The sequence below is a fragment of the Sciurus carolinensis genome, chromosome 10 (genome assembly GCF_902686445.1).
Source record: "Sciurus carolinensis chromosome 10, mSciCar1.2, whole genome shotgun sequence".
NCBI classification, from domain to species: Eukaryota; Metazoa; Chordata; class Mammalia; order Rodentia; family Sciuridae; genus Sciurus; species Sciurus carolinensis.
This window is the reverse complement of record NC_062222.1, coordinates 124,675,028-124,699,172: the sequence shown is the minus strand read 5'-3', so window position 1 is coordinate 124,699,172 and position 24,145 is coordinate 124,675,028. Positions and strand designations below refer to the sequence as shown.

Sequence of the window (24,145 nt, the reverse complement as noted above, 5' to 3'; positions counted from 1 at the left end):
CCTCTTTATAAGGGAAACGGCCTCCTAAGAAGTGGCCAAGCTGCCATTTTTGCCACCCAGAAGCCAGGACTCTTCTTTTAAAATATAAATCAAATCTTGTTACTCTTCTGCTCAAAACTCAGTGTGAGCTCCTTCCTTCTATTTTCATCCAGAATAAAATTGAAAATTTCAACATGATCATTCTGCTTTACCTCTCTGGTTTAACAGAATGATTTCCCTGCCTTACTACCCTAATCCACTCCTGCTGCTATAAAAAAATTCAGAGTGATAATATATAAATATTACAAACTTGCTTCTGAAAGTTCTACAGGTTGAGAAGTCAAAGGTCAAGATGCTGCTGATTCAGTGTCTGGTGAGGGTTTGCTCTCTGCCTCCAAGATGGCACCTTTATGCTGCATCTCTGGGAGAGGATGAACGCAGCGTCTTCACATGGCAGAAGAGCAGAAAGACAAAGAGGGACTTGGACAATCCCTTTAACCTGTCTTATGAAACCAGTAATCCCGTTAATGAGGGTGGAGTTCTCACAACTTAATCACTGCCCACAAGGCCTAACCTCAATATGATCACTTTGGTTACTAGGTTCCAACATGTGAACCAAATATGGAGGGGAAACACAAAGTCAAAGACAGCATTCTCTATTTTCATCCACCTTATTTTTTTTACAGTATGCATTTTTATTAAAACATTTACTTGTTCATTATTGCTTTTTCCTCTTAGATTATAAGCCTCATGGCAGTAATTTGTTTTATCCTCTTCTTTTTCCCCAGAGTCTAGAATAGTGCTGGTCACTTAGCAACTAGTAAATAACTATCTGAAATTGAATGAACCTCCATCTTTGAATATAATATCAGCCCCATATGCCTTGCTTACTGCCACAGGCTTTCTCCAAATGTCATTTAGATTTTGAGTACTTTTTCTATTTCCTAGTATCCTAAACACACACATAACACACAATAAGCATTGGATTAAACACACACACACATATATGTACATGCACAAAGGCATCTAAAATATTGACAATTTTTCCTAGTGCAGTGGTCCATTCCTATGATCCCAGAGACTCAGGAAGGTGAAGCAGAAGGATCACAAGTTTGAGGGCAGCCTCAACAACTTAATGAATACTAAGCACTTAACAAGACCTTGTCTCAAAATTTAAAACAACAACAAAATAAATAAATAAATAAAAAGGGATTGGGATGTAGATCTGTGGCAAAGTATCCCTGGTAGCCAAAAATAAAACACATAAATAAAAAAAAAATGAACAAACAAGCAATTTTCCTATGATTCAGCCAGAATCTAATATGAAAAGTTATTTTTTTTAGGATTATTGATATATGCCAAGAATGTTGGAGCAATTTTTAGTCATTGTGTTATGAACTGAACAATAAGTGAATTATACACATCATTTTAATAGGAAAAATTTTTAAATTGAGAGTAAAATATTAGTCTGAAACAGATGGCAAATGCAGTTGATTTGTTACACATTCAAGACTTAATTGATAATTAAACTATGACATTACCTCTAGGATATCTAATTTTTTTGTAACAGTTTCACAACTGACAATAAATAATTCTTTGCTAAGCTGAACTGTAGTCAAACTTCTGAACTACTTCCTAGACCTGTCCCTGCATTTTCTTATAAAAGCTAGTTTTAGCAAGAACCCTGCTAATTCAGTCTGTGAAGAATCCCATTTGGGATATTTGATCATTTTCAATATCCAATCGTGTTCCTTATTCTCCATCCTCCGGTCTCTGCATATCCGATCACCCTCCACTACCTTTAGCAAGATTTCTGTTAGGTCAGTTTAGATAGACCCCCTAAGGTATTTCCCCTGAGTAATTTCCCATCCACTGCCATCACCCTCCTTCTTTGGTTACCAATTCCCACCTTCCCATGCTGTATTCTGAGTTGATCCCTATCTTTCTCCTCCCCTGTGAAATCCCATTCCCATGATCCCTATCTCTATCATCATGGTCCTGAATAAGTCTTCCTTACCAGTATTTTAACAAATGTCATTGAATAATTACTTTCTTTAGCATAACTAAAACTAAAGTCTTCTGATAGTCTCCTTTAAACCAGAACCCTCTCAGCTGAAATGCGACAACAGGTATTTCTCTTCCAAGCCAATGCTTCGGGCAGTTGAAAGGGGGAGCTCTGGCTCAGCATTCTCACAGATGGGAATCTGGGTCTTGTTTTGCCACTTACCAGGTCAGCAACTTGCTTGTCCTCTCTATTCTACTTTTCATGAACATTCAATTAAATAATGTCTGAAAACTACCCAGTAGGCCTGATATAAGGACCTAATATATGCCAACCATTATCATTACTTTTGTTACTCCTGCCAGTCCAAGTATTTGCTACAAACATGTAAACTGTTCATAATTTGCAGATACAGCCTGAGATTGCTTCACCTCATCATGGGGGAAGAATCTTGCCAACCACAGCTACTGGCCTGCAGGCTTTTAAAGTAAAAAGACAGAAGGCACTTGCTCTCCAGCTAAAAGTTGAAATTTCTTGACCTCTTGTACCAAGTGGGTAGTTGACTAAGACCTGGACAAGAAGTTGGAAACTTAGAGAACTTTGTATAGATAATTTTTTTCCTCTGTAAAGATCTTTTGGGGGATTTAAAATTCAAAATCTTCAAAAGGGCAGCAATGAGATGCATTTCTGACTTAAACAGTGCAGAGGATATAAATAGTAGCATCCAAAAGATAGGCACGTTTTCTTCATCATCATCATCATCATCATCATCATCATCATCAGTAACACTTTGTTTTTTTCATTGGCCTGGCATTTGAAATAATGGTGGAAAACCAGAGGTGTATTAGCATCATAGGGACATCTAACAGGCACGATGTTCTTCACCTTCAACCACTGACAAAAACCCAATGAGCCAGTTTCAACAGATACTATAATTAATGAAGCAATACAAATTATTACTCATTAAATCTCAGTTCTTGAGCACATGTCATTTTAATATTCTTTGTGACAAAATGGAAGATATCTATAACACACCTCTGTGGCCTACCTAAATCTGACAGTTATTTCCAGGAAAAGCACTTCTGCAGTTGTTTGGATTTTCAGTTGAATTAACCACCTTTTTCAAGGGCTGCTAATTTTACTTGAGAGAGCAACTGACACACTATAGGTATCCAGACTTGAATAATTGGCAGATATTTTCTTTGAAGTGAATAAAGTGAGCCTGTTCTTTCAAGGAACCAATGACAGGATGTGTGGCTAAGGATAAAATTTGAGCTTTCAAGCAGAAATTAGATTTAGGAAAACTCACATCTGCCATTCTGAGCTTGGCAGTTTTATGAAACCTAAAATGTTTTCTGACTTTTAGATTGGTGTGTTATTTTTCCATGAATTATGATTTTTAATACTATAAAATAAAATGTGACATTTGGAAAATGGGTATAATTCAGTGAATCAAGATTTTCCAATAAGCCAACAATGTGCATGGGTAGAATATCCATAAAAAGTGCCAAGTAGAAACAAAGTGTTTTGTTGTTGTTGTTGTTGCTGTTTTAGTTTTTTTTTTTTTTTTACTATGAGTGGAAGTCTATATGCTGCCACAAGTATCTCCTCACTGCTTCTTATTTATTACCTTTTAATAAGACTGTGTTCTTGTCTCACACTTTATGTTCTGCTTTGTTTTGGTTATTATGCACTTTGACCCTTCAGATACTATTTCATATTTCTGGAGAATTCTGCCCCCAGAGAGTCCTACAGGGGGCTCACACTTCATTCAGATGGCTCAACAAATCCTCAAAGTAAACCCATCTCTGATAGCCCTACACAAAGTAGTTTCCCCAGGTCTTCAGTTTTGCTCATTTTAATTGTCACTACTAAACATTCCCATTTTAGTCAACTTTCTTGTTGCTGTGGCCAAAAGACCTGACACGAACCACATAGAGAAGGGGAATTTCACTTGGGATTCATAGGTTCAGAAGTCTCATTCATTGATGGTTGAGTCCATAGTTCTGAACCCAAGATAAGGCAAAAGGTCATGAAAGAGGAAAGCAGCTCAGGACATGGTAATCAGGAAGCAGAGACAGAGCTTCTTTAATCAGAAACAAAATATATACCCCCCCAAAAACATGTCCCCAGGGACCTACTTCATCTAGCCACACCATACCAGCCTATAGTTAGTGCCCAATTAAAACATATCAATGGATTAAGCCCTCAAAATACAATTATTTGAACTCTGAACTTTATTGCATTGTCTCACACATGAGCGTTTGGGGAACACCACATATACAAGCCATTATAATTCTCTACCAAATTTTTTATTCCTAGACTTGTCCAAGAGAATGTCAATCCCATGAATCAGGAATTATTTGGCTTCTTTGGTTCACTGGTGAATGCCAGGGCATGGAACAGTATCTGGAGCAATGTTACATACTCAATGTATTTTTGTTGAATGAATGAATCAATAAATGAATAAATGTTTAGTACATTCAACATTCAAATATCTTGAATGAACTCACACAGTTTTCTTGACCAAGCTGGAGTTGATATCAGGTTGGAGCCAGGACCTAAACTTTTTAATGAATGCACTATTATATGCTTGAACTGCCTAAAAACATACAAGTACTCAATTCTCCACTTCCCTTTAGGACAGAAAATATAACTTAATTAGAAAATATTTGTGGTTTTCAGTAGACGAGCTGTCTCCCCACTCCAAATACTTTAATTAAGGAAGGAAAGAGTAGGGTGTTAATCTCAGTTGTATGGAGATTTTAGAATAAATTATACAGATATGGGATAACAGAAATGCTGAAATAAACTTTCTCAATAAATGAAAAGCTGGAAAAATTGATCAATATATACAGGACAATAAACAAATTAATCTGTGAGTCACAATTGTTTCTGTCGATAATTTACAGAATTGTATAAAATGCTCAGAACACAGAGGGACTCTACAGAATCAAGACAAAGCCTGTGGATATATAACAAACTCTGGAATGGACCATACTCTTTTGGGTCCATTTCAAAATCATGTACAGTTTTTAATATAGATTTTTAGTGAAAAGGGTAATAAGTGTCTTATAGTCCTAAGAACAATATAAGATTTATATTATATACTAATATGATAATAGAAAAAACAATGGCATTTAGAGTCTCCCCAAGTCCTTGGTCTTAATTTTTCTGTTCTCCAAGAGAAACTCAGTGTTGGCCTTCACAGGTTTTGGGGAATAGACTGTTTTGATAACAACAAGAATGTTAGATGAGACAGATGTCAAAAATGAAATTTAGTTTGATTTATAGTATGACCTTTTGAAATGAGGCAAAGTGGAAGAGGAGCCAGAAGAGAATGGGCTAAGGATTCCAAGAGAGTATGAGCAGGAGAGGAAGAGAAGAGACTTTAGGGCCAGATCTTGTGTGTGAAGGTTTGGGAGTTGGGGAGCCTTTGGGGGTTGTTTTGCTGTGTTCAATGAAAAGTAATTATTTTAAGTGCAATTGTTTCAATTTAATTGTTTCAATGCAATGAAATTTAATTAATCCTTTAGAATTTGTTTTTCAAGAAATGGTATTAAAGTCAAATTACTTTGCTAGGTTATGCTTGAACTTGGAATTATATTTCTTCTAGATGTGACAACCAAGTTGTGGATCCTGGCCATCTGGGGTCCAAAATTTCATTAGTAGAGTTTCTATTGTTTTTGTAGCCATCCTGGGGCTTAAACCCAGGCCTCACACATTCTACAAGATTACTCCATACCAGAGCTACACTCCCAGCTCTTCATTAGTAGAGACCATATATAGATATAAACTATGTTTCTTTTCATCTTCTAACCTCTAAGCATTGCTTTTAGTAAAGGCTAGCTCGCAACCAGTGACATCACAAATGTGCTTCTTTCCTCTTGTTTTTGTGCTTCCCTGTCAAATATGGTAGCCCCCTGTCAAATAATGCCACTGAGCACTTTAAAGGTGGTTTGTGAGACTGAGAAATTAAATTTTGATGTTATTTTATTAAAACAAATTTGCAAATGAACACTTAGTTTTTGGAAAACTTTGATGCAGTTGTGAAATAATGTTTATGAATCTACTCTTTTGGAATATAATTTTTGTAAAGTCTAAATAGAGGTCAAGAATTCCTGACAACATATTTAGCATATAAATTGAAACACATGAAAAGATACATGCACTTTACCTAGTACACAAAAAAGAACAGAAGATATTTTATTAACAATTTTGTATTGATTATGTGTTGAAATAATACTTTGGATAACTAGAGTAAATAAAAGAGTTTAGTAATATACGTTCACTAAACAATGAGTGTTTTTGATGACAGGTATTATTAGAGATATAGGTCTGGCTAAAATTATGTTGAACTGAATACAATCAGACTTACAATACAAATGTATGGATGTATCTGACTTGCAAAACTGTGAGACAAAAATAGAACTTTATTTCTTTAAAACCTACCTAGTCTGTGGTATTGCACTATTAGAGACAGAAAATGTAACCAGACTAGCACAGGGCATGTGGCAGTTACCATTCAACTCTTCTACGGAGGTGTAGCTTGAGTCTGTTCTAGGGCTGAGGATTGAGAAAGGTAGAGCTAGGCCTAAGGGCAAGACTTCAGTAAAGCCACGGAGGCTCCAGTGAAAGCAACAAGCTCTGAAAGAGTGATAGCACAGTCCAACGGAATGGAAAGACACTCTGGGAGAGGGAGGGAAGAAGGAAATAGGCACAGTCTGCAGTAATTGCACTTGATGGGGCGGCTGCTACAGGAGTACAGTAAAGATGCTACACAGTTCAGAAAGCTGGAAACTCCGGGGAGGTAGAATGCCTATTGTACTTCATTCAAGTTGACAAGAGGACCCATTGCATTAAATTTGGTGGTATTTTACCTAAAGAAAAAAAGTGCTAAAGATTGTAGAAAATTATAAGGAATGTATGATTAAAAGTTGTAATTAAAGTAATAGTGGCTTTTAAACAGATGTGCAAATTATTTCACAGTCCTCCCTTCTAAAGGTGGTCTTAATTCCCCTTCCTTGCAATGTACAGTGGGCTTTAGGAATCCTTTCCTATCAGGGAATATAGCAGAACTGATGCCATAGAACTTGAAGACCATCAGAAGGATATAGCTTGTCTGTTTTCCCTCCTGTAAACTCACTCTGGGAGAAGCTAGCTCATATGCTATGATGATACGTTGGCAGCCCTGTGAGAGCCCACATAGAGAAGATCTGAGGCTTCTGACCAAAGCCCACACTGCTTTACTAGTCCTGTGAACCACAGGAAGTGGACCATCCAGCAATGTTAAGACTTTAGGAAACAGATGTCCAGCCACATCTCTACAGTCTCATGGATAAACTGCGCCAGAACCACCTAGCCAAGTTGCTTCTCAGTTCCACCCATGGGATTTTGTGAATTCTAATATTTTTTTATTATTTTAAAATAATAGGGTGTGTGGTACTTATTTATGGGAAAATAACTGATGAAAACATTATTTAAAAATGATTGTTTTCTAATGTTTTAGTCCTGTCACATGCCCTATAGGTAACTGATATGGGGAATGTCACGGTGAGGTTGACATCTTGTAAATAATATTCTGACCACACAGGGGAACTGGATGGCTGACCTAGACAGTGTTGGAAGGTGACTGGCTCTCTTTTAGTCTCTCAGAGTAGAGGGGACCTGAAGAAGGTCAATGGGAGGGGAACTAGAGAAATAAAAGAGATAATGCTTATAAATGTCAGAGATCATTCACTTGAAGATGAGACTACACTTTTGAGCTAGAGTACTTTAGGGATCAGTGTTGCCTTAGACAAAAATCTTTAGGTGTTTAGGAAGAGGAATTCAATTTTAGGCGGAATAAAATTTCAGATAACAGATGCCTTGAGATTTCAATATAAATACCTTGAGGCTGAAGAAGAGGTAGAGTCTATGTTAGTGAAAAATGAACTTTGATGTAATTGTCAAGAGGCGTTCATTTTCTTGTGTTTTACTAGAAGTAGCAGGAAAGAAAACTTTTGGATAGTGAGAGCAATTTATCAAGATTTGGCCAATGATTGGTTCTCTTATGATATGCTGAGATGAGTTCCAACAGAAAATCTATCAATGCACCTCCTCCTGATTGTTCTTTACAATGTCACTAACAGTAAATGAAGATCAACACCTTTGGTATCAAAGTACAGCTCAGGTCAAAGAAAATATCTTTTTCAGTTCAAGAAGTCAGGATTGTCTTACCAATTTTGCTTTTTCCACTTTGTTTCTATTGATTAGTTAAAATGTAACCTTCATTCATTATAATCATGAGCCTTCTTCTATTATCCTCAGAGATGGAAGAAGAGAAAACATCATGTTTTGATAGGAACTGTTTCCACATCTGGGTCAAAGCATTCTCAATTTCTCTTAGCTCTTATGTGCACTACCATGTAAGTAAAGGATTCTTACTCTCTTTTACAAATGAGAAACCTGAGTATAAAAGAAATGCATGCATTGTCCCCAGCCCGGATTAAAAACACTAACACCTTTGATATAAAATTTTTCTTATCCTTAAGCATTATTCTTAAAATTTTAATATACACATACTAATTGCATATTTAGGGGCATGTAGTATGACATATCAGTACATGTATATTAATTATATAATTAGATAATTTTATATTATATCCATCACCTTAAAAATTTATCATTTGTTTGTGTTGACATTATTTAAAATACTCTCCACTAGCCAATTTGAAATTTACAATTAAATGCCATTAACCAGGGTTACCTACTGTTATGGTTTAGATATTAGATGAGCCCCAAAAGCTCACGCGTGAGACAATGCAAGAAAGTTTCGAAGTGAAATGACTGGGTTGAGAGTGTTTTAAACGAATCAGCATATTAATCCCCTGATAGGGACTAGGTAGTAACTATAGGCAGATAGAACATGGCTAGAATAGGTGGGTCATTGGGTTGTGCCTTTGGGCTATGTATTTTGTGTGTGGCGAGAGTCTCTGCTTCCTGGTATCCTGAGCTGCTTTCCTCTGACACACCCTTTTGCCTTGATGTGCAGCTTTACCTCAGCCCCAGAGCAATGGAACTAAATGTCTATGGACTGAGACCTCTAAAACCCTGAGCACCCAAATAAATGTCTCCTCCTCTAAAATGGTTCTTGTCAGGTCTCCTGGTCACAGCAGTGAAAAATGCTGACTAGAACACCTATTGTGTTACAGAACATTAGAATTGTCTTCCTGTGCAACTACATCCAGCACCTGTTAACCATCCTCTCTCCACCGCCCTACCACCCACCCAGCCCGGCCTATGGAACCACTATTCTCTCTACAAGATAAACATTTTTAGCTTCTATGTGTAAGTGAGAATGTGCACTATATCTTTGTTCCTGATATTTCACTTAACATAATATCCTCCAGGTTCAATCATGTAATCCCAAATGACAGAATTCCTTCATGATTTTAATGTGGAATGGTATTCCATTGTATATATACTCCATTTTCTTTCTCTATTCATCCACAGATAAATATTTAAGTTGATTTCATATCTTGGCTGTTGTGAATAGTGCTGTAATAAACATGGGAGTGCAGAGTATCTTTAAAATGCTGATTTCCTTTCCTTACAAAATATATCCAATAGTGGAGTTGCTGGATCATAGGGCAGTTCTATTTTTAGTTGTTTTGAGAAGGCTATCTACTGTTTTCCATAATGACTATACTAATTTAAATGCCCAGCAATGGTGTATGACAGCTCTCCTTCTTCATAACCTCACCATATTTTTTTTTTTTTCATCTTTGGGAAAATAGCTATCCTAACTAGGGTGACAATCTCCGGGTTTTGATTTGCATTTCTCTGATGATTAGAGATGCTGAATATTTTTATACATTTTTTGGCCATTTTTATATCTTATTTTGTAAAATATCGACACAGATCATGTGCCTGTTTTTAAATAGGATCTTTTTTCCTGGCTATTGAATTATTAGAGACCTTATATTCTTTGAGTATTTTTAATCCCTTGTGAAATGAAAAGCTCACAAATATTTTCTCCTGTTTTGTAGGCTGTCTCTAAACTTGCTGGTTATTTATTTTTCTCTGTTTTGTGGTGTTTGGATCTTTACTTGTTACATACACAGTCAGTGGCCACTGACCCCTTTTTTCCGGCTCATACTGTATGTTCTTATCTAATATCCCGTCAAAACACATATTGATTTCACTCCATGAAGTACATCCTCTGCTCCTTTCCACTTATTTCAAAGAGGTTCATCTTCCAAAAAGTTTCCCTATGTTCTTGCCTCTTCCTTCAAGCCTTTTCTCTATCCACAAGTTCTCACAGAACTTTCTCTAACCTCTATGTTGAGTTTGTGACTCATGACTAGACAATGAAGAATTCGGGATGGGCCAGTCATTGTACTTCAGTTAACTGACTTGATTGTCTCCACAACTTTTGGAGAACAGGGACCATGCCTTCTGTTCATGTGAGACATACCTTGCTGATGACTGGTAATCAATTGTTTTTACGTTTATTTGACTGAAGAAGATTCCAAGCTTTTAATTATTCTCAGAATCACCCCATTTCTTTCCATAATAACAGAAGCCATATCAATCTACCTATCACCTCAGTTTGAGTCCTATTTCTAAACACTTCATCTGTCCCTTGTAAAACAAAATTTTCCCACATTAGTGCATGCCATTTTATATTTGCATGCTTTTTTCACACATTTTCCTTCTACATTTAATGTTACTTTTCTACATCATCTCCTTGAAAAATTCTTATTCCACCTTTTTGATTGGAAGACATGTTGCAGTTAGTCCTCAAGCAGCATCTCTGCCCCTTTCTCCCCTGTTTATCTGCTTGGTGGTTGAATACGAGTGACAACAGAGGTGGGACTTCACTGCTCCTCTAAACCAGAGATCAGAGTTCTCTCCCCCTTGCTTCAGAGGCAGGTGCAGGAATAGGTGAGCAACCCAGACAGAGGAAAGTTAGCTCCTGGCATTTCCTGGGCACAATGACTCTTTAAAGCATGAACCTTTATTTCCTGGGCACAATGACTCTTTAAAGCCTTAGGTGACCCAGTCAGTCAAATTATATATTTTTATTCATATATTTTATTCAGTTGTTGGGGAGACACTCGCTCTTGATGCAGATGGTACGACAGGAGGGTAAGTAGGTTTGAAAAGTGGTACTTATATAGTCATTTCCAAACTATAAGAGAAGCCAGCTTGAGATGAAGCTGCCACAGGGAAGAGGTGACAGAGAGCCTGGGAGCCATGGTCCCTAACCCTAACACCTGTCTGTGCTGCCTCTGAGTGCTTTTAGTTAAGTGAGCCAATAAATTCCTTTAATTGCTGAAGCCTAATTGAGTTGAATTTTCTATTAATTGCAATTGAAAGTGCCGTGAACAAAAATCCAGATAAAATTTAACTCCCTTTGTGAAGCGTTCTCAAATCCCCACAGGCAGGTCAACTTATTGACCCTTCTTTTCTTTCCCAGAACTTTGCTAATACAGCACTCATACTGTTGAGAAAAGTAGATTGTAATGAACTGTTTTATTTTTTGCTTCCCCAGTGCACTAGGAATTCAGTCAGGATAGAGACTAGATCCTGTTCAGCATTCTATCCCCAGAACCATGCACACTACCTAGTTCTCTTAGAAGGCAAAAATAATGAATAAGTGAATCTTTGCCTTCTTTACCCTGTTCTCTATTTCAGTGCCCAACAAGATTCAACATGTTCAATAGCTAGGAGAAGTTAGAATTTAAGTAAAGTATCTAGAGTAGTTTAATATAGTCTGTGGTAGTTCAATATGTTTCTCACAGGGTTGTTGTTCTCTACCCTAAGTAACCTTTATACCAACTCTACTATGCTCAATTTCATTTTGAAATTGCTTGCAGCTTCTGCAGAACAGATCACTTTCATGGTCATCTATTTGTTCATTCAGCAAATATTTATCATGTGCCTGCTTGGTATAGGTCACTGGATACAATAGTAAAACAAATAACTCTTGCCTCTACATTCTAGCAGGGGAAATCCAACTATAAACAAATTGCATAAGTAAAATACAGAATATGCTAGATTTAGTTCTATAAGAAAATCAGGAAAGTGGGGCAGGAAGTGCTGCAGGTGGTTGGATTGCAAATTTAGATAGAGTGGTCAGGACAGTCTCAGTGTAAGAGTGACAATCAAAGAAGGCAAGGGAGATGCGAGCATATCTTAGAAAAAAAGTGTTTAGGAAAAGGAAACATAAATTCATAGGCCAATAGAGATAAGAAAAATGTTTGCTATCACTAATGATCAAGGAAATGCAAATCAAAATCACAGTGACATATGACCTCAACCCTACCAGATGACTAGTAAAGACAAATAAATAAATAAAATGCAAAAGACAGCAAGGATTGGTGAGGATGTGAAGAAGCTGGAAGTTTTGCACACTGTGGTTGTGAATGCAAAATGATGCAGTTGCTGTGGAAACCAGTATGCAGTTTTCTCAGAAAATTAAAACTAGAACCATATAATCCAGCAATCCCACTTTCAGGCATTTATTCAAAAGTTTGAAATCAGGATCTTGAAGACACAGTAGCACTTTCATTTTCTGACTGTAAAAGATACAACTATTCACAATAGCCAAGAAATAAAAATAACCTACATGTTTATCAACAGATGAATGGCTAAAGAAAACAGGGTATATGCTAACAATGGAATATTATTCAGTCTTCAAAAGGGGGGAACATATGCAATTTACTACATGGAAGAGGCTTGAAAATATTATGCTAAATTCAGTCAGTCACAGAAAGACAAATATTGCATAATTCCACTTAAATGGGAAACCTAGGGTAGCCAACTTAAAATCAGAGGGTAATGGTGGCTGCCAAGGACTGAGCAAGAGGGAAAATTGGAATTTATCAGTAAATAGGCAAAGTTTCAGAGCTGAAACAAGATGAATAAGTTCTAGAGATCTGCTGTCCAACATGGTACCTAGAGTCAACAATGCTGGATACTTAAATGATCTCAGAGGATAGCTATCATGTTAAGTGTCCTTATCTCTCACACGCGCGCACACACACACACACACACACACACCACACATATACATTTGCCCTGCATGGAAACACCAGCTGTTCTGGTGCTGAAGAGGAAAACCCACAAGCCAGCAAGGCTGGAGAAGAGTCAATGATGGGAGAGAAGGATGAAGGATGGTAACATCAGAGAAATCACACAGGTTGGTACACCATTGCACTCTGATGCCTTAGGTACTTTCATCACAGTCAAATGAGAAGATTCTGGAAGGATTTCACAGAAAACACAGTCGGAGAGTCTCTCCGTGAGAAGGCTGGGAGGCAAGTCATGTGTATTATTCTGGGGCTAAGAAAAGCAGCTGCTTAACTCCTCACAGGGAGACTTCATTTAATTAGCATTTGAATTTCATATCAAGTGGCTCCATTTCCTTCTAATGAAGCCCAATGTATTTAATTCTTATTAAATATTTTAGCTAACTTGTCAGTCACACACTTTTAATATAAGGGTGGTGACATAGTGGAAATGGAATACAAAAAGAGTCTCAAATTATGTATAACTTGGTAGAAGGATTAGGAGGCTTCTTGTTAAGATATGGTGTCTAATGTTTCACTTTGTTTTTCCTAAGAGAAGGCTGAGTAATAGAAATACCTTTTTATTTTCTCCTCTGGCAGGTCTGCTGCCTGTGATTGATAGCTATTAAATTAGGTTTTACCTCCCCAGTTTGGTCCAGATTAAATACATTTATAGCACAGCAAGTCACCAAGAGACAAAGGAACAAGTGGCAATTACTTTGTCTATTTTGGTCTTCTTCGTAGTTAACCATCATTTAACATTCCAAAGAAAATGGATTGAAGACAGGAGCAAACAGAAAATGAATGAAGTGCACTATGAATTAAACACATTTAAAGCTCCTCACATTTAAAAATACAAGCTTGCACACAAGCATATTTCTTAAGAGAACTGACTTCAAGTGCAGAAGCAAGGGAGGAATTCTACAGACTATATAAGTTCATTGACAGTGATTTGTAGTAGAGTCCTTTTTCTTAATCTATCAGGGGAAAATATGTCACTCATATTTGGAAAGAATTTATATGGGAAGAATTCCACTTTTTCAATACTCAGACGGAAGACAGAATTCACACTCCCTAAATAGTGATGCCAGGGTTATTAGTTTGAAATGAGGAAGGTCAAAGTCATGCTAATAAGAGGAAGCTGCTTTCCTTGTGTGAAATTGCATTGCCTTCTGGGGAAAAAGGTAAGAAATCATATTTTCTGCAGACAAGAGTGTTTGTCTTCAGTGATTCATAAGGAAACTTGTAGCAGCTCCCACTCTTAAGTCTAAACTAGAACTGTAGCACCCATCATTATTCCTGCATCAAGAGATCAGGGTCCTCACTCCCACACACCCCATGGAGCCAGCAAAGGCAAAACACATGGAAGCCAGGTTCAATATCCTGCCTGAACATAAAGGAAGAACTTGCAAGGTACAGGTCAGAGAGAGATTGAAGGGCTGCATTTCTATCACACACAGGTATATTTAGTTTCTTGAGGTGTGTGTGTGTGTGTGTGTGTGTGTGTACATGTGTGATGGGTTGGGTGGGGAGGGGCACAGCCAAGGTTTCAAAAGGAATTGTGGGAAGGTAAAAGAAAGCAGGAAAGACAAACTCCATGTGAAGGTATCTTTGAAGGATTTCAAATGCATGAGCTCCCTCATTGGGGATATTAAGGAATAGGTTAGTTAAAAATGGTAACATTCACAAGACCTTCTCCTGTGTGGTGGTTTGAAATGGGGACAGAGAAAGCTCATGATCTCCTGAGACTGGATCAGAGCTGGATCTGGCTGGGAGGTCACACTGGCCCACCTCTTATAACCTACGGCTGAGAGGCCATGCTCCAGCTGAGGTCATGAAGCAGTTCTCTGACATACCCCCACTGTGGGCGAAGAAAGGGAGGTATTCCCACATTCTTCATGGTATCAGGGTAGTTGAGACACTAAGTTCCACTTTTATATGAGATCTGGCTCATCAGAGTTGGAGACACTGGGTCAAGGCACAAACTTCTGCGATTGCCCCTCCTTCCTAGAAATCAGTTTCTCACAGTGACCTAAATTAGATATTGTGCCAGCTGAATGGACTTGAGTATTTAAAGAGAAAATGGAGGCAAGAACCAGTACTTTATAATGATCCATGCATTTTGGACCTCCTTTTAGAAACTCAAGGAATAGCAGAGCAAAGGAATCACTTTAGATAAAAATAGAATAAAATAGTAAAAAGAAAAATGAATGTTTCTGGTCTGAGTTTCTTTATCTGGATAGCTGTGAAACTGAAAATTTTGAAGAGTGTGATGTCAATATACCCATCCATCCATCCATCCATCCAGCCAGCCAGCCAGCCATAGAGAGGAAATGGGAAGGAACCCAAGACTTCTGGATCATGGTTTAGACTGCTTACTTACTTACAGAGCATCTACATCGTGCACAAATGGTTTCTCAGGCATAAACATCCTATTGGTGATGCAGAAAAAGCCATATGTGCTCTACATACTTAGGAAAGGAACCCTAGAATTATAAAACTTGGAACTTGTATAGGATGTCTTTTTCTTATGTCCCTCTGGAGAGGGAAAAAGGGACTTTTCTCTGCAAAGTAAAATGTCATCTTTGGGGAGGAGAGGAAGAGGATTTTTTATTCCGAGATGTAAGAAAATGTCCCTAGGGGAGGGATAAGAGTTTATATCTCTCTGGAGTTCTTCACCTTGAGTTACTAGTCAACTATCCTTTAACCCAAGTGCCACTGTTCTTTGCTCAAAAGACCCTGATCATGCAGAAACATTAAAATAGTCACAGAAAGTTTTTAGCCAAAAAAGCAGGAAAAATAAGTATCATTTTGTAAAGTTGTGATAAGATTATTCAGGTATGGAGTTAAGAAGCAAGAAACCCAGACAACAGGTCAGCAAGGGAGCAAGTGGCATGCACTTCCTGCAGTCACTACAAGGGAACAGCCAGGCTGTGGGCCGTGCGCTGGGGAGGGGTCGCCTGCCCTCAAACCATAATGAACTGTTCCTGGAGCGCGTGTGCACCAGGCTCAGGCAACCTTCTGCCGCAATTTCCATTCTGCCATATTAGTTTTCTATTTTCCACACTATAAGAGACAGAAATAGTCTTCCTGGTGATCACATTTCCAGCCCTAGCTCCAAGCATGGTATGTGGAATGTGAAATACATTTAAAGAAATAACGATCCAGGGTATCATTATCTTCCACTCCAAGAATAGCTTCCTAGGCAGTTTCTAAGAGCTATTCCTGATTTGGTGATAATGATGATGATGACAATGGCAATGGTGACAATGAAGAGGATGATGATTTTGGTTGAGGAGGTCAGAGGCTGAGCTTAATAGTAATTTCTATTATATCTCATAAAATAATATGCATTTTAAAACAGATAAATGATGTAGGTATAGTAATCAACTTAATTTCTAGCACCTATAAGGGTTGAAACATGATTAGTTATTGTTATTTATTATCATTTATTGTTTTTGAGAAGGTAAGAGGAGAAGCAGGGAGAGGAAAGAAAAGATTGAGATTTTGTTTTGATTCTATTCAGCTTTGCTCCCTGCAATGTAACTGTTATGACCAATCCAAGGAAGAGAACAGGTACACAGGATTTAGGAGAAAATTATTAGACTAAATCCTCCAAATAATTCTCAATACATGCAAAGATTATACTGCATGCAGCTGTTAGATTTGGGCAGAGATGGATGGGTGATTATAAAGGAGCAAGAACTTTGATTTTCCTTCTGCATTTGCCCAGGGATCATTCCAGCCTCAAAAAGAATAAGCAAAGGGATTTCAGATGTAGCCTTTACATTGTTTGGAAGCTGGCTCAGACCTCTGACAACGCTACAGCCTCACTCCTCTCCATTGGTAAAGGTGGTTTTATGTGGCCTCATGAAGCAGATGGGCACTTGGTACCCAACTGTGAAGAACCCCAATTCCACTAAAAATAAATGCATCAAAATATGAGCATAATCAAGGTATGCATTGCACTGTGTATCTGGAGATTGTTTTTTTCCAATTCAACTATCAAACTGTCTTTTCAGTTTGTTTTATTCTTACTTTTATTACAGGTATGAGTTCACTTATCTGAGATGCAACTTCTAAAGTTTCATTTTGCTATAGTTACAGAATGTTGGTTCCTATGGCTCATGTTTTGCATAGGTAACACCATGCCCAGTGCTAAGAAGGTGACTTATGGGCATTCGTTTAATGACAAAGCACATAAGGAACTAATGCGAACTCAGAAAAGAGAACTATTCAGTGCTTTGTTTTTAACATGTTCCCACTGCTGTTACCTACAAATCACTCTTTCTGCACCTCCTGCTGTCTCTGTTCTCCATGGTCCACATCACATAGTTAAACCTGATGTAAAAATTTCACAGGATTTTTTTCTCTATATAAGAGATGGTATGTTTTCACTAAAACACAGAGAGAGAAAACCGTGCTGCTAGCCTTTGCTTTTTGTGTATATGATATCCTATGTTTGAACCATACAACTTATATCTTTTTAACCTATTAGTTCCCTGCTTTTCCAAGACTGGACAGAAGTCAGGTAAGGGACATTCATTAAGCACATTTATATTCTGTGCCATTAAAAGTACATTATCTCTGTGTTGGACTATTTATTCTAACATATATTTATTAAAAATAATCTAGGAAGCTTCTTATCTTTCTGTACCCTTATTTTGACACACTCCTACAAAATTTTTACCTAAATTTTTGAAAGCCAAGAGAGTTGACAGGTAAATTCAAGCATCAGAAAAGGGAAATTTAGAAGATCATGGAATATTCTGTTTCTCTCATAAAATCAGTGTCCATGCCTTCAGGTAAGTGTGCATGGTGCCACATGTTGGGAGGTATAAGAGCCTTGTGGAACAGATCCTGTCCCCAAATGTGCACGGGCTATTTTAATTTCTTGCCATTTTTCAATCTCTCTTCATAAATTCTCTGTCCTTCACAACAAAGTTCTTTCTGTAAAATATCAAGGAGATGAAGTTTGTTCAGTGCTGAGATGAAAAAGATTCAAAATAAAAAACTGGGGGAAGCCATATTGGAGAAGAGAAGCATGAACCCCCGGGAGAAAGGAAAGAAATAGAATAATCCACAGCAATCTATTTTTGCTTGACCTTTGGAGGACTCTGGTCAGGTGTAGCCTTTTCTTTATCTTACCCTGATCCTTTTTAAATCATTAATGAAATAAAATGAATAGGCATAAAATGTTGCCCTTCTCTAATATAAATTTAAATTCATTGTCATGGGATTAATAAATAGCTAGTTTCCTCAAGTAATCAAGTAGCAATTATGCACTTTTTGTTAAATATTTTGACTTATTGGAGGATAACCAAAACCATCTATGACAAAACTATAGTCTTTTTTCCCTTGATATGAGTCCATAAAACATTAAACTCTAACTTTCCCTTACCTTTCTACACTTCATTTTTGAAACAAAAAAATGTGTCAAATACATACATGAATAATAAACTTTAGAAATATCTTTTGAATATTCACAGTTCATATATATATATGCATATACACACGTGTCCGTAAGTCTTTAACACACACACAACGTATGTATCAATAAACTATACTAACTCTTCCAGAAGTTTTTGTGATACAAATTACTTTTACAAATAACAAAAAAAGAAACTTCAGAGTTTCAAATATTTTGCTTGCTCTGTTGTATTGTACACTTACACATATTAAATACATTGTGCAGGAATATTATTCAACAATAAGAAGGAAACAAAGTCCTAACAGATGCTAGAATGTGGACTAACCTCAAAATCCTAGTGACAAGTAAAATAAAAAGAGGCAAAAAGATTTGATGTGATTCCACATATATGAGATGTCCAGAAAAGCCAAAGGCATAGAGAAAGGACTGAGTTTAGAGTTTGCCGAAAGCAAGGCTTGGGAACAGGGACTACAGAGGGAACTGAGGGGTCTTTGGGGGTATTTTAAATTTGTTCTCAAATTGAATTGCTATAGTGGTCAGAAAGCCATAAATTTAACAAAAACTATAGAAGTATATGCTTAAATAGGGCTGGGATTATGACCCAGTGGTAGAGCACTTGTTTAGCATGTGTGAGGCACTGGGTTAAATTCTCAGCACCACATACAAATAAATGAATAAAATAAAGGTCCATCAACAACTAAAAAAAATTTTAAATAATTATATGCCTAAATAGATACATAAAAATGTGTAAATTACAACTTAAAAAAGAAATTTTTTATAAAAAATTACTGTGTTAAGGACTAACTATTTAGACAGCATAGAAAGGTAGGAAGGTTATAACAGAATTTTGAAAATCTGGAAACACTTATTTCTGTGGTATTATTCTTTTAGAACACACATTTTTTTGGGCCTATTTAAATTCTCTAGAAATATTTAAATGTAAAAATTCCTCTAATAAAGAGAAGAAACTAATGTTATATACAGTTTAAGATGTGAATTAGATTTATGTCTTGGAATGTTCAAATTACACTTTAAGAAACTTAAAGAAATACTTTAAATGAGCATGTCACAGACTTTTAACTCCTGTTTTTTCTTTTATGCTCAAGATACTCGATATCAAATCATATCCTTAGTGTATTTCACATGAATCACAACTTTTCTATCTCACAAAGACACTCAAATTCACCGTAGGGGGCAAGACAAGCTCTTTTTGTACAGGGAGTAGCATTTCCTTACCCCCTGTATAAAAATTCCATTTACTAAGAGACTGAATGAAATAAAGGGGACCTCAGTGCTGAGATCTTAGGCTAGGAAGTGGGTTTGTCCAGGAGGCACTTTCAGGGGAAGTTAATATTAATCTTTCCTAAAATTCATTTATTTAAAAAATAATTATTGAGCAACTACTATAGTCCAGGCAACATATTAGGTGCTGGTAAAAAAAGTTTTAAAAAATAATAAAATAGACGGGGCCAGGGCCAGCGAGCAGGCAGGCACGTCACCAGAGCCTTGGGGGCACCCAGGAGATGCGGGTTTGCCTGCAATGAGATTTCATTCTTCACACTTAAAGGACATCCCTTCTGAGCTGCCATGAATGAATCTGGAATGATACTGTATATTTTCAACTAATGGAGAACTAACTGTGTCCTGAATAAGGATTACTGCCCTGGACGACTTCAGAACATTGTTACAATGTTATCAAACAGGAGTTAAAATCCCCACGGACTGAAGCAGATTGGCCTTGACCAGATCTGGAATGACCTCAGAGCTGGAATCCAGCCAGTGTACACCAGACAAAGCATGGCCAAGTCTAGATACATGGACTCTACAGTCGTGTTTATAACTACTGTACTAACGTACACCAGTCAAACCAATCACGGGGAGCTGGAGTCCCTCCTTCTAAATCAAAAAAGGGGCAGACACCTGGAAGGACTCAGTTTGTTGGCCTGGAATTGTACAAACAACTGAAGGAATTTTTGAAGAACAACTTGACAAATCTTCTTAAGGATGGAGATGATCTGATGGATGACAGCGTGCTGAAGTTCTACACTCAGCAACTGAAAGTGTACCGATTTTCAAGCAAAGTGCTAAATGGAATCTGTGCCTACCTCAATGGACCCTGGGTTCACCATGAATGTGATGAAGGATGAAAGGAATATATGAAATCTATTCACTTTGTTGGTGACTTGGAGAGAATATCTGTTCAGGCCATTGAATAAACAGGTAACAAATGCTGTTTTAAAACTGAGTGAAAAGGAAAGAAATGGTGAGACCATCAATACAAGACTGATTAGTGGAGTTGTACAGTCTTAAGTGGAATTGGGCTGAATGAAGATGAAGCATTTGCAAAGGAGCCTACATTAACAGCGTATAAAGAATCCTTTGAATCTCAAGTTTTGGTTGACACAGAGAGATTTTATACCAGAGAGAGTACTGAATTCTTGCAGCAGAATCCAGTTACTGAATGTATGAAAAAAACAGAGGCTCGTCTGTTTGAGGAACAGTGAAGAGTTCAGGTCTATCTTCATGAAAGCACACAAGGTGAGCTGGTCAGGAAATGCGAGCAGGTTTTCAATGAAACACACTTGGAAATTGTCCACACAGAGTTTCAGAATTTATTGGATATTGACAAGAATGAAGATTTGGGATGCATGTATAATCTTGTGTCTAGAATCCAGGATGGCCTAGGAGAGTTGAACAAGCTGCTAGAGACACAGTCATAATCAGGGCCTTGCAGCAATTAAGAAGTGTGGTGAAGCTGCCTTAAATTATACCAAATGTATGTACAGACACTGCTGGACGTTCATAAAAAGTACAATGCCCTGGTAATGTCGGCATTCAACAACAATGCCGACTTCATGGCTGTGATTGACAAGGCATGTGGTACTTTCACAACAACAATGCAGTTACCAAAATGGCTCAGTCATTTAGTAAATCCCCTGAGTGCTGGCACGATACTGTGACTCCTTGTTGAAGAAGAGTTTCAAGAACCCAGGAGAGGCAGAACTAGAAGACACACTCAATCAAGTGATGGCTATCTTCAAGTACATGGAAAACAAGGATGTGTTCCAGAAGTTCTACATGAAGTTACTGGTCAAGAGCCGCGTGCATCAGAACAGCGTGAACAACGATGCCGAAGCGAGCATAATCTCCAAGCTGAAGCAAGCCTGTGGTTTTGAGCACACCTCCAAGCTTCAGGGGATGTTCCAGGACATTGTGTGAGCACAGAGCTGAAGGAGCAATTCAAAAAGCACCTGATGAATTCAGAACCGCTGGACGTGGACTTCAGTATGCAAGTCCTGAGCTCCGGGTCATGGCCCTTCCAGTAGTCCTGCACGTTTGCCTTGCCCTCCGAGTTGGAACGAAGCTACCAGTGATTCACAGCTTTCTACTCCAGCCGTCACAGTGGCAGAAGATTGACATGGTCGTATCAGTTGTCCAAAGGAGAACTGGTAACTAACTGCTTCAAGGACAGGTACACTCTGCAGGCATCCACGTTCCAGATGGCCATCCTGCTCCAGTACAACACAGAGGCCTACGCTGTGCAGCAACTGACCGGGAGCACGCAGATCAAAATGGATGTTCTGGCACGGGTCCTGCAGATTTTATTGAAGTCGAAGTTACTGGTCCTGGAGGACGAAAACGCAAATGTTGACGAGGTGGAGTTGAAGCCGGACACCTTAATAAAGTTATATCTTGGTTATAAAACTAAGAAATTGACGGTTAACATCAATGTGCCAATGAAAACTGAACAGAAGCAAGAACAAGAAACCACACACAAAAACATCAAGGAAGACCGCAAACTCCTGATTCAGGCGGCCATTGTGAGGATCATGAAGATGAGGAAGGTCCTGAAGCACCAGCAGCTGCTCGGGGAGGTCCTCACTCAGCTGTCCTCCAGGTTCAAGCCTCGGGTCCCAGTGATCAAGAAGTGCATTGACATTCTGATTGAGAAGGAATATTTGGAGCGAGTCGATGGTGAAAAGGACACCTACAGTTACTTGGTTTAACCCTTCTAGAAGGGTCTGCCTGACCCACAGCAAGCAAATAGTTCTGAGGGAGAGATGGAAACAAGTCAAAGTTCATAGCAGCCAGTCTGCCACCATTTGGACCTCCCTTTTTAAAACTGAGACCAAGACTCCCATCAGCTGGTCTCAGATTTACAGCAGAACTGCTCAGGACTGATACATTTCAAGTCTGTAAATATGGACACCAACACCATTTAACCTAATTTAAGAACAGAGGGGAACTGAACCTTTCATGCTGAGGGCTGCATGCTACTGTGTTTAAATCCAGACATTGACTACCTGATTAACAGTTGTCTTCCAAGGCAGACACTTTAACATTGGCAGCACTTTAAGAGAAAGTCTGAATGGACGCACATGTAATCTGCTATGAAAAACCATTTGTATGATGTGTTTCATTTTTTTAATGTGTGAAAGTAAAGAAAATTAAAGAATTTTTATAAATAATAATAATAATAATATTAATAATAAAATATTTGAGTTTTATTTTCCCTCCATTATTTTCAAACCCTCAGTAAAGCTGTGTTTTAATGACTTTTTAAATGGTATTGCAGGTAGCTAAAAAAGGATCACATCCATTGTTAGGAAAGGCTAGTGAAGCAAAGCACAACCTTGCCTTCTCAGAAGCCTGCTGTGGTTGGTTCAGAAGCAGAGCAGCTTACTAAGTGAGAAGGGAACAGTACTGGTCTCTCATGGAGGCCCACAGACTGAGTGACAGTAGATGGGAGCAACCTGACTGAGGAGCAGTATCTGTCCCAGTAGCATTCATAAAATTACCTGCAGGCTATTATCTAGGTCCCTGTTCTAGAAATCTGCAGGCATGTGTTTGGGGAAGTGTTGCTTTAGGATTTATGAGGAATGAGAGGAAAGTGAACACACTTGAAAATCCGAAACAGAGGCTTTCCAAGGAGCGCCCAAGGAGGCACAGAAGTCAACCCAAGTAGAAGTACATTTAGCTGAAATTCTTCCATGAGAAGAAATCACATGACTTAGGCTTAAGTTCGCCAGCATTACAATCAGCCTGCAACCTTAGAATTCACCAGAGTTGACATGAAAGATCAAGCCCATAATTATACTCTAGTGATAGGAAGAAGTTAACATGAAATTCGTAATATTTTTTAGACAAGTTACAACAGGATCCCCATAGAACAATATTAATAACACCCAGGTATCTATCACCTATGATAGCATGCTTGCTGAATCATTGGCCAAGAGGAAAGACAGCCTCTGGGAGAAATGGTAGAATAAAGGTGTTTATTATTTTCTAGCATGAATTTAAGCTCCTCTGAACCTCTAAAATAAGGAGGAACTACTAGAATCATTTCTAAAATGCCAACATATTATTTAATTTTTATTTCACTTTTTGGGGGGAGCAATTTTAGGTTCACAGTAAATGGGAATGGAAAGTACCCATATGCTTCCTTGACCACCCCTCACATGCACAACATCCCCCATCAAATTCCTGCACCATAACAGAACATTTGTTACAATCTATGCCCTTAAATTAGTACATCGTTATCACCCACAATTTATACAAGAGTCCACTCTTGGGTTGGGACACTTTATGGGTCTTGACAAATGTGGTATGACATGGTCCACTACTGAGACATCAAACAGAATAGTTCACTGCCCTAAAAATCTTTCATTCTCCACC

The 24,145-nt window shown here is 38.0% G+C and overlaps 1 protein-coding gene and 1 pseudogene across 3 annotated transcripts in view; one reads left to right on the top strand and one right to left on the bottom strand.

Moving 5' to 3' along the window:
• The window catches only part of Kcnip4 (potassium voltage-gated channel interacting protein 4), a 1,093,862-nt gene that overhangs the window by 592,923 nt on the left and 476,794 nt on the right, over nt 1–24,145 (bottom strand). The window lies entirely within an intron of this gene.
• Nucleotides 20,159–22,476, top strand: LOC124994805 (cullin-1-like; annotated as a pseudogene).